At 37.9% G+C, this 7,827-nt stretch overlaps 1 pseudogene; it reads left to right on the top strand.

Annotated features, from left to right (window-relative positions):
* The first annotated feature begins 3,723 nt into the window (after positions 1-3,723).
* LOC122732265 lies at positions 3,724-4,809 on the top strand (annotated as a pseudogene).
* The last annotated feature ends 3,018 nt before the right edge of the window (positions 4,810-7,827 follow it).

Below are 7,827 nucleotides of genomic sequence, written 5' to 3'. Positions count from 1 at the left end.
CATAAACTGATGTATAGTGAAGTGAGCTGAACTGGGAGGACATTGTGATAGTGACAGTAGTATTGTTCAATGAGCAATTGCAAATGACTTAACTACTCTCAGCAATACAATGATCCAAGACAATCCCAAGGGACTGATGATGAAGCATACTATCCACCCCCATAGAAAGAACTGATAAAAAGAGCACTTATGGATTGTACATATATAACCTGGTTGCTGTCTTGTGGAGTGGGGAGGAAAGGGAGGGAGGGAGAAAAATTTGGAACTCTAAATCCTATGAAAATGAATGTTGAAAACTACCCTTACATGTAACTGGAAAAAATAAAATAAATGTTTGTTGTAAAAAAAAAAAAAGGGACATACACACAAAAACAAAACAAAAAAAACAAAACTAAAACAAAAGTAGTTGAGGGAGAGAAGAGGAAGGAATATTTGACGTGGCTACTTAAAAGAAAGAAAATATGGAGAGAATTAGGTAACTAGATAAAATGAAAAAAAGGGGATTAAAAAGGGGGAAGTGAAAGGAATACATATTTATATAGTACCTACTAGGTATCAGGCACTGTGATAAGTACTTTTACAAATATTTCATTTGATCTTCACAACATATTATCCTCATTTTATTTTTGAGGAAACTGAGGCAAACAGTGGTTAAGTGATTTGCTCAGTTACACAGTAAGTGGAATTCATGGCTCCAACTTCCAATCAGAGGGTCAGAGGGTGGAATGAGATGATGTATTAAGACTGATAGGATCTTGAAGGAAGATAAAATTTTCCCAATAATGAGCACCTTTGATTAGATATTCTAGATATCTCTAAGATGTCTTCCTTGACATCTTTCTCTTCTCTATTTTTTTTGTTTTGTTTTGTTTTGTTTTTTAGTTAGGCAATTGGGGTTAAGTGACTTGCCCAGGGTCACACAGCTAGTAAGTGTTAAGTGTCTGAGGCCGGATTTGAACTCAGGTCCTCCTGAATCCAGGGCCAGTGCTCTATCCACTGTGCAACCTAGCTGCCCCTCTTCTCTGTTTTTTTATGACATTCTCTTCCTTTACTTCCTACCCATCTGCTCCCTCTTCAGTCTCTTTTGCTCATTCATGATCTCCATTATCTCCCTAACAGTGGGTATTCCCTAAAGTCCTCTTCTGGGTCCTCTTCTTTTCATCTATTCTCTCTGTCTCTTTCACTTTGTCTCTGCTTCTGTTTCTTTCTCTGTTTCTGTGCCAGAATTTTAACTATCAATGCTATGCTGATGATTCTCCGATAAGGAATCAATTGTTTCTGTTCAGTCATTTCAGTCATGTCCAATTCTTCAAGACCCCATTTGGGGTTTTCTTGGAAAACATACTAGAGGGGCTTGACATTTCCTTCTACAGCTCATTTTACAGATTAGGAAACTAAGGCAAATGGGATTAAATGATTTGCCCAAGGTTACATAGCTATTATCTGAGGCTGGATTTGAACTCAGGTTTTCCTGACTTCAGGCCTAGCACTCTATCTACCCTGTCACCTAGCTGCCCCTTAGGAATCAATTAGGGAGTGAAAATTGAATCGATTCTATTCGGTAATTGATTTCATTTTGTATTACTACTGACATTTTGTGTAACTACCTAGGTCACATTTCACTGGTCTCTGATTAATTGATTGGTTGATAAGAACTACAACACAATTAAAATTATAAGCAATGTTACAGCAAAAAAATTATGTTTACAAAATTTATGTAGGTAAATACCAAGCAAATAAAACAACATAAATATTATGAGGTATAGTGAAAATATTCTTTATGGAAAAATTTGTATCTCTATGTAAGTACTAACATCAACAAAAAGAAAAAACAAAGATTGGTAAATTGAGCATGCAAACAACAACAACAACAAAAATCCTCTCTAAAATCTACCAATTTAGAACAAAAAAAGACATTCTAAGACACTTAAGAAATGCTTATTAAACTGTTAAGACCTGACAACTGATTGAATGAGGGAGAGAGGGAAGAGAGAAGGAATAGCTGAGGATGTTTCCAAGGCTGTGAATTTGGGTAAATAGAAGGATGGTGGTACCCTCAGCAGAAACAGAAAAATTACAGAGTGATATAACACAAACTAATACAAAATGAGTTCCATTTCTGACATGTTGAGTTTGCTATTACTGAGATATTTGGGTGGACATATCTAGCTAGGGATTGGTGATACAGGACTAGAACTCAGAAGAGGATAACAACTATGATGACTGTGATGGTAATGATGATGATGGTGGTGGTGGTGGTGATGATGATGGAAACAACAATCTCGCTAATGTAATAAAGGAAAGGTAGAGCAATAGCACAATGTGCACTCAGGAAAGCCAGTGAAGGCAATGTGTGTCTTGAGATCAGTATGGTAGCTAAGAAGGCTGGATAAGAGCTTAATTAGCCAGTTGGATGCTGACAATGCCACTGATTGTGTTAGCACTCCAATCTGTGCTTTCACCACTCCTATGGATCTAGAAAATAGAAGAGGCTACATAGGGTAGTAGGCTAGTACTGTTTAGAACCATTTTGGTGATCTTCACATGGAAGATAGTGGAGTGAAGAGAACTCATTCATATTTTGGTACCATTATGAATGTCTAGGGGTGAAAGTCATGATTGTGTCATGGGGAAAATGGGGTAAGGGGTTTGGGGTCCTTAGGAGTTCTTCTTTAAAGAATGACACCCTCTTGCACACAAAAACAGTTAGAATAGTTTATTTCGGGGCTGAGAAAGGGAAGGGGAAGGAAAGGAAAGGGAAACCATGAAGGAAGTCCTGGGACTTCTCATGGTGAGAAAGGCATGGCACAGAGAGAGTGGCTCTGTGATACCAATCTCCTAGAGCAAGAGACTGGCAGTTACTTTTATAGAGGACTGATGGGGGTGACCACCTGACTGTGGAAAGCTCCTTTAGTGAGGGAGGACCATCCCCCACTGGTGGTGGCTGGAGGAATTGGGTGAGGGGTGGCTGCAGATCTCCCAAGCCATCTCCTCAGAACACAAAGGAAGCAGCCACACCTAATCTTATGGCCCCAGGGTTGAGGAAGACAAGAATGAAGGGTGGGGGTCTTGGAGTGAGCTCAGTCCTATCTGGTTCCACTTATTTATCTAGGCATGTCTGTCCTCTGGTTTAGTTTCTCAAGGAGAAGGTTCTTTGATGTGCCCCAGAGAACTTCTGGGGTGCTATGGGCCCATAACAATTGTCTTCAGGCCTCTGCTTTTTGAAACCTCTATCATCCACCAGTGAAGGTCCTTTCACTCAATCCTTTAGGACCTGCTTTCCTCCTTTTCCCCCTTTCTTCTCCCCACCCCATTTCCCCAAAGGACCTTTGCCAAGCACATCAGTTTGTTGAGAAGTTCTAATGTCCAGCAGAGAGCTGGACAAATAGTTAGACACCCTTAACCAGTGAAATAGTCTGCAAGGTTACCTGTTTGTTCCTGGGACCTTCACCCTTCTCTTCTTTAATTATTTGGATTATCTTTTTGGTTCACTTTTGTAGAGAAAGAATGTTTTCTCAACTAGAAGTTAAAATTCCATTCATTATCTTTGCCAGTCAAATGCTGAAACTGAGGAGGCACCCTGGGAACTTTTTCTGGAGAGCTTAATTGTTTGAGAAAGAGGCTCCTGATGAGTCTGGTTTTTTAAGCAAAATGCTTTCTATGACAATCCTTTCTCTGGGAGGGAGTTGAGGGGGACAGACAGATTAGATCTATTTGGTAGGAATGTTCTACTCACTGCAGAGAAGGTCTCCCTCCAGTGTTTATTCTTACTGTATGAGATCTAAACAGTTCGCCAGCCTTGCAGATAGGAGTCTGGGCTTGGAGAATCAGGTGAACTCCCTGAAGGACAGGGTACAGAAATTTATGAGTTGATTTCAGAAAGAGATTGAAAGATACTCTAGGCAGAATAAGAGCCTGCTCTTGCTTTTAGCTAACTAGTATGAATATGTTACTACGTTGAGGGTTTACCATGCCCAATTGATCAGCCATCTCCACAGCACACTGGGACAATTACATAGTCACCATGAGAATACATGCAAACTGATGGCCACTCTAACTGATATCTTTGTGTGGGAAGAGGAGAGCATGACAGAAGAGGAATTAAAGAGATCTACTGACGAGATGAAAAGGATGGAGGAAATGTCTAGTATGTTCCAAATCAGTGGAGTAGAGTGCTATTCCCTGAACGGAAACTCTAAGCAAAGAAACAAGTGATACAACCACCAAAGAGTAGCCATTGGAAATGATGATAGATAAGAAACACTTCAGACTTTGGTGGCATCTGATCAGTGTTACTTATCTATAACAATACACATTTTTTTCTACTGCATACCATTGTGACAGATAACAGATAATTCTCCGGGGTTCAGCTGCATTCAGAGTTTAGGAAGGAGTGGAATGCCTTAGGAATCAAATTCAAAGTGAACAAGAGGGATTTAAGTGGTTCTGAGGTTCTTTGTGCCATTTCCCTTATCCAATGTACTATCGATATTGTGTGTACTTCTGCTAGTACATCATGTCAGAAAAACAATGTGATGGTACTGGTGTCATATGAAGTGGAATATCCCAATATTTCAGAATCTCTTGAATTTGTTTGTGTCTGATCATATGAATCCCAGATGTTTATCAATCCCCACAAATTATTTCATGAGAATGACTGATATTTCCTGACATAGTGATAATTCTCAAACTGTTTTTCCTTCTAACTTTGTCAGCTACATGGTCTCTAGTGGCATGCCATATTTCTTAGAGAAGTCGCATATGACCACTCTGAATGTTGGCAATGAGGCCACTCAGATCCCAGGTTAAAAGAGTATGGTGCTGCTCACATTGAGTATACTTAAAGAAAATTATATTGGGAGAAGAAGCTGTTTCCTACCTGCTTTGAACCTTAGATTCCCTGATATAGAACAAGGAAAAGCCAGGTATATTAAAATAGGTTTGATTTACTCACAAAGGTGATAGCTTAATAACTGGAATCTAATTCACCTGGCCCTGATTTCATTCAGTGCTTTTGCTGGCTTTTATCAGAGCATTTGAGAAGAATACATCTCTCCTGGGAAGCTGTTGTTTCTATAGACCAAGAATTTTAAACTCAGTGTTTTAGTGAGATACACTGGGGGGCAGCTAGGTGGTGCAGTGGATCAGAACACCGGTCCTGGATTCAGGAGGACCTGAGTTCAAATCTGGCCTCAGACACTTAACACTTACTAGCTGTGTGACCCTGGGCAAGTCATTTAACCCCAATTGCCTCACCAAAAATTTTTTTTTAAAAATAGCAGAGATACACTGGGACAGATTTCTTAGACCACTGTAAGAATGAAAATATTTCCTTTTACCCCCTTTTAACATTTTGCTCATACCTGTATTTTACTTTGCATAATCAAATTCTTCAGTGGCTTGGCTGTCACTAATTTCATGAAGATTCTACCTAACAAGACTGTTTGGGTGTTTTATCAATTTGGGGGAAAGGGAGCATTTTGAAAGTGCTTGTCAGCAGGTCTTTGTATGTGTTGACTATAAACAAAATAATCATGTATAGCTGAAGTGTCTTTTCTTTATCTTTTTCTTCTTAAGAGCAACTTGAAATCTGTGCAAAAAAAAAAATCCCATTCACCATTGAGAAAGTATCACCCTGCCCTTTGTGATTAGACTTTAAATCTACCCTAAACTTTTCTATCTGTTTATAGTTTGGATTGTATTTCTCTTAAGTTCATTTCTTCCCTGTTCTCACCTACAGAGAGCAACAAATAAAGGAAGCTATTTTAGACAACAGCTTATTAGCAGTATTCAGGCAGGATCAGGCAAGATCATGGTAAAAAGACCCAAAATATTAAATTTAAATACTTAAAACACTGCATTATAGATGGATCAAATGGAACAGAGAATCAGATAATTGCTTTTAACTTTGAGGGCTCCTCCTTAACCTTACCAGATATTCCAGTTTGACTGAAATCAGTCTTATTTCTGGAGATTCATAAAGTTTGCATAGACCCTATTCCCATGTTGAAGTATAGTACATGATTTAGATATAAAGGGTGAGATCATAAACAGTGGAAGACATTAACTGTCAAATTTATGAATAGAGGAAGCTTTGAACTAGTCCAACCACTCTGAAAAGCAATTTGGAACTATACCTAAAAATCTATTAAACTGTACATACCTTTGCATGTACAAGTCCCGTAGTATTGCTACGAGGTCTCTACCCCCAAAAGAGAAAAAAAGAGCCACATGTACAAAAATATTTATAGTAACTCTTTTAGTGATAGTAAAAATTGAATTAAAAAATGAGACTTTAGATACTATGCCATTTGGTGCATATATGTTTAGTGTTGCTATTTCATTATATCATACTTTTTAGTAAAACATAATTTCCCTGTTTAATCTCTTTTAATTAGGTCTATTTGTGAATATTATTTTGTCTTGGATCATGATTTCTATCCCGGCCTTTTTTCCTACTTCAACTAAAGTCTAAGAGATTCTGCTCTATCTCTGTTTTAACACTGCATGTATCTTTCTGTTTCAAGTGTATTTCTGATAAATAACATATTGTTCGATTCTGGTTTCTAATCCACTCTGCTATGTTCTATTTTATGAGTGACTCCATCCCATTCATATCTATTTATGATTGCTCCATCCTATTTTCTTATATTTTTCCTTCTCTTTTTTACCTTGTCTCTTAAAATAGACTTGCACCTGACTACCACCTCCATTAATATAGCCTCCCTCTTGTTCCTTTCATACTCCCAGCTCTCCTTCCTTTTCTCCTGTTGAGTAAGAGGTATTTCTGAACGTGTTTGTGTATTCTGCCCTCCTTTAACTCTTTCAGATAAGACTGAGGTTTAAGTGCTACTCTCTCCCCTCCACTGGCCTCTTCATTGTATAAATTATTCTTTGCACACTGCATTTCTATGAAATAATTTCCCCCATTTTCCCTCTCCCTTTCCCAGTGCATTTTTTCCACCTTTCCACCTTTCTTCTGTGATCATTCAAATGTAATAGAATCATGCGTAGATCCTCTAAGTTGCATTTAGATTGAGGAATGCAAACTATTGTGAAGAGTTCAGAAGATTTACACCTTGAAAATTTAAGAATCTATAACCTAATTGGGAAGAGTGAATCTATAAACAGCTAAAGAAAACATTTCAGTTTATAGTATTTAGAACCAGAAGGGATATTAACAATTTAACCTTCATTCTACAGATTAGGAAATGAATACCCACACAATGAGGCAACTTGACTATACTTATGTAAACAATTAATAGCAGATCCAGAAACTAAGTCTAATGCTTCTGATTCCAAAACAAATGTTTTCCCTATCATATCATAATACTGATCTACAAAAAAGCAACACATGAATGAGTAAAAGTGATGTGAGTATAAATATGGAAGACATTTTCTGTAATTGTCCACTATACCATGTTAATGTATAAATACCTGAGAAGTTCTTTCTCCACAAACATTAGACTAAATGCTATTAATTTTTTTGGGGGGTGGGGTGGGGCAATGAGGGTTAAGTGACTTGCCCAGGGTCACACAGCTAGTAAGTGTCAAGTGTCTGAGGACTGATTTGAACTCAGGTCCTCCTGAATCCAGGGCCAGTGCTTTATCCACTGCACCACCTAGCTGCCCCTATTAAAATTTTTAAAATGAGAATTGTATTCCTTTTGGTAATATCCAATATTATTAGGTTCTTTTCTACTCTTGTTTGTCTTTAAGAACATTAAAAGTATTTATTAACCTCCCATAAAGGGTTTATGGTAGTTCCATATGTAGCTGAAAAGGCAATCACAACTCAACATGGTTTCAGTTTTTACTTTTCTTTTC

Source organism: Dromiciops gliroides, chromosome 6, assembly GCF_019393635.1.
Source record: "Dromiciops gliroides isolate mDroGli1 chromosome 6, mDroGli1.pri, whole genome shotgun sequence".
In the NCBI taxonomy this organism is placed as follows: Eukaryota; Metazoa; Chordata; class Mammalia; order Microbiotheria; family Microbiotheriidae; genus Dromiciops; species Dromiciops gliroides.
Note: the sequence above shows the minus strand (reverse complement) of the source record. Positions and strands in the feature narration are given on the sequence as shown.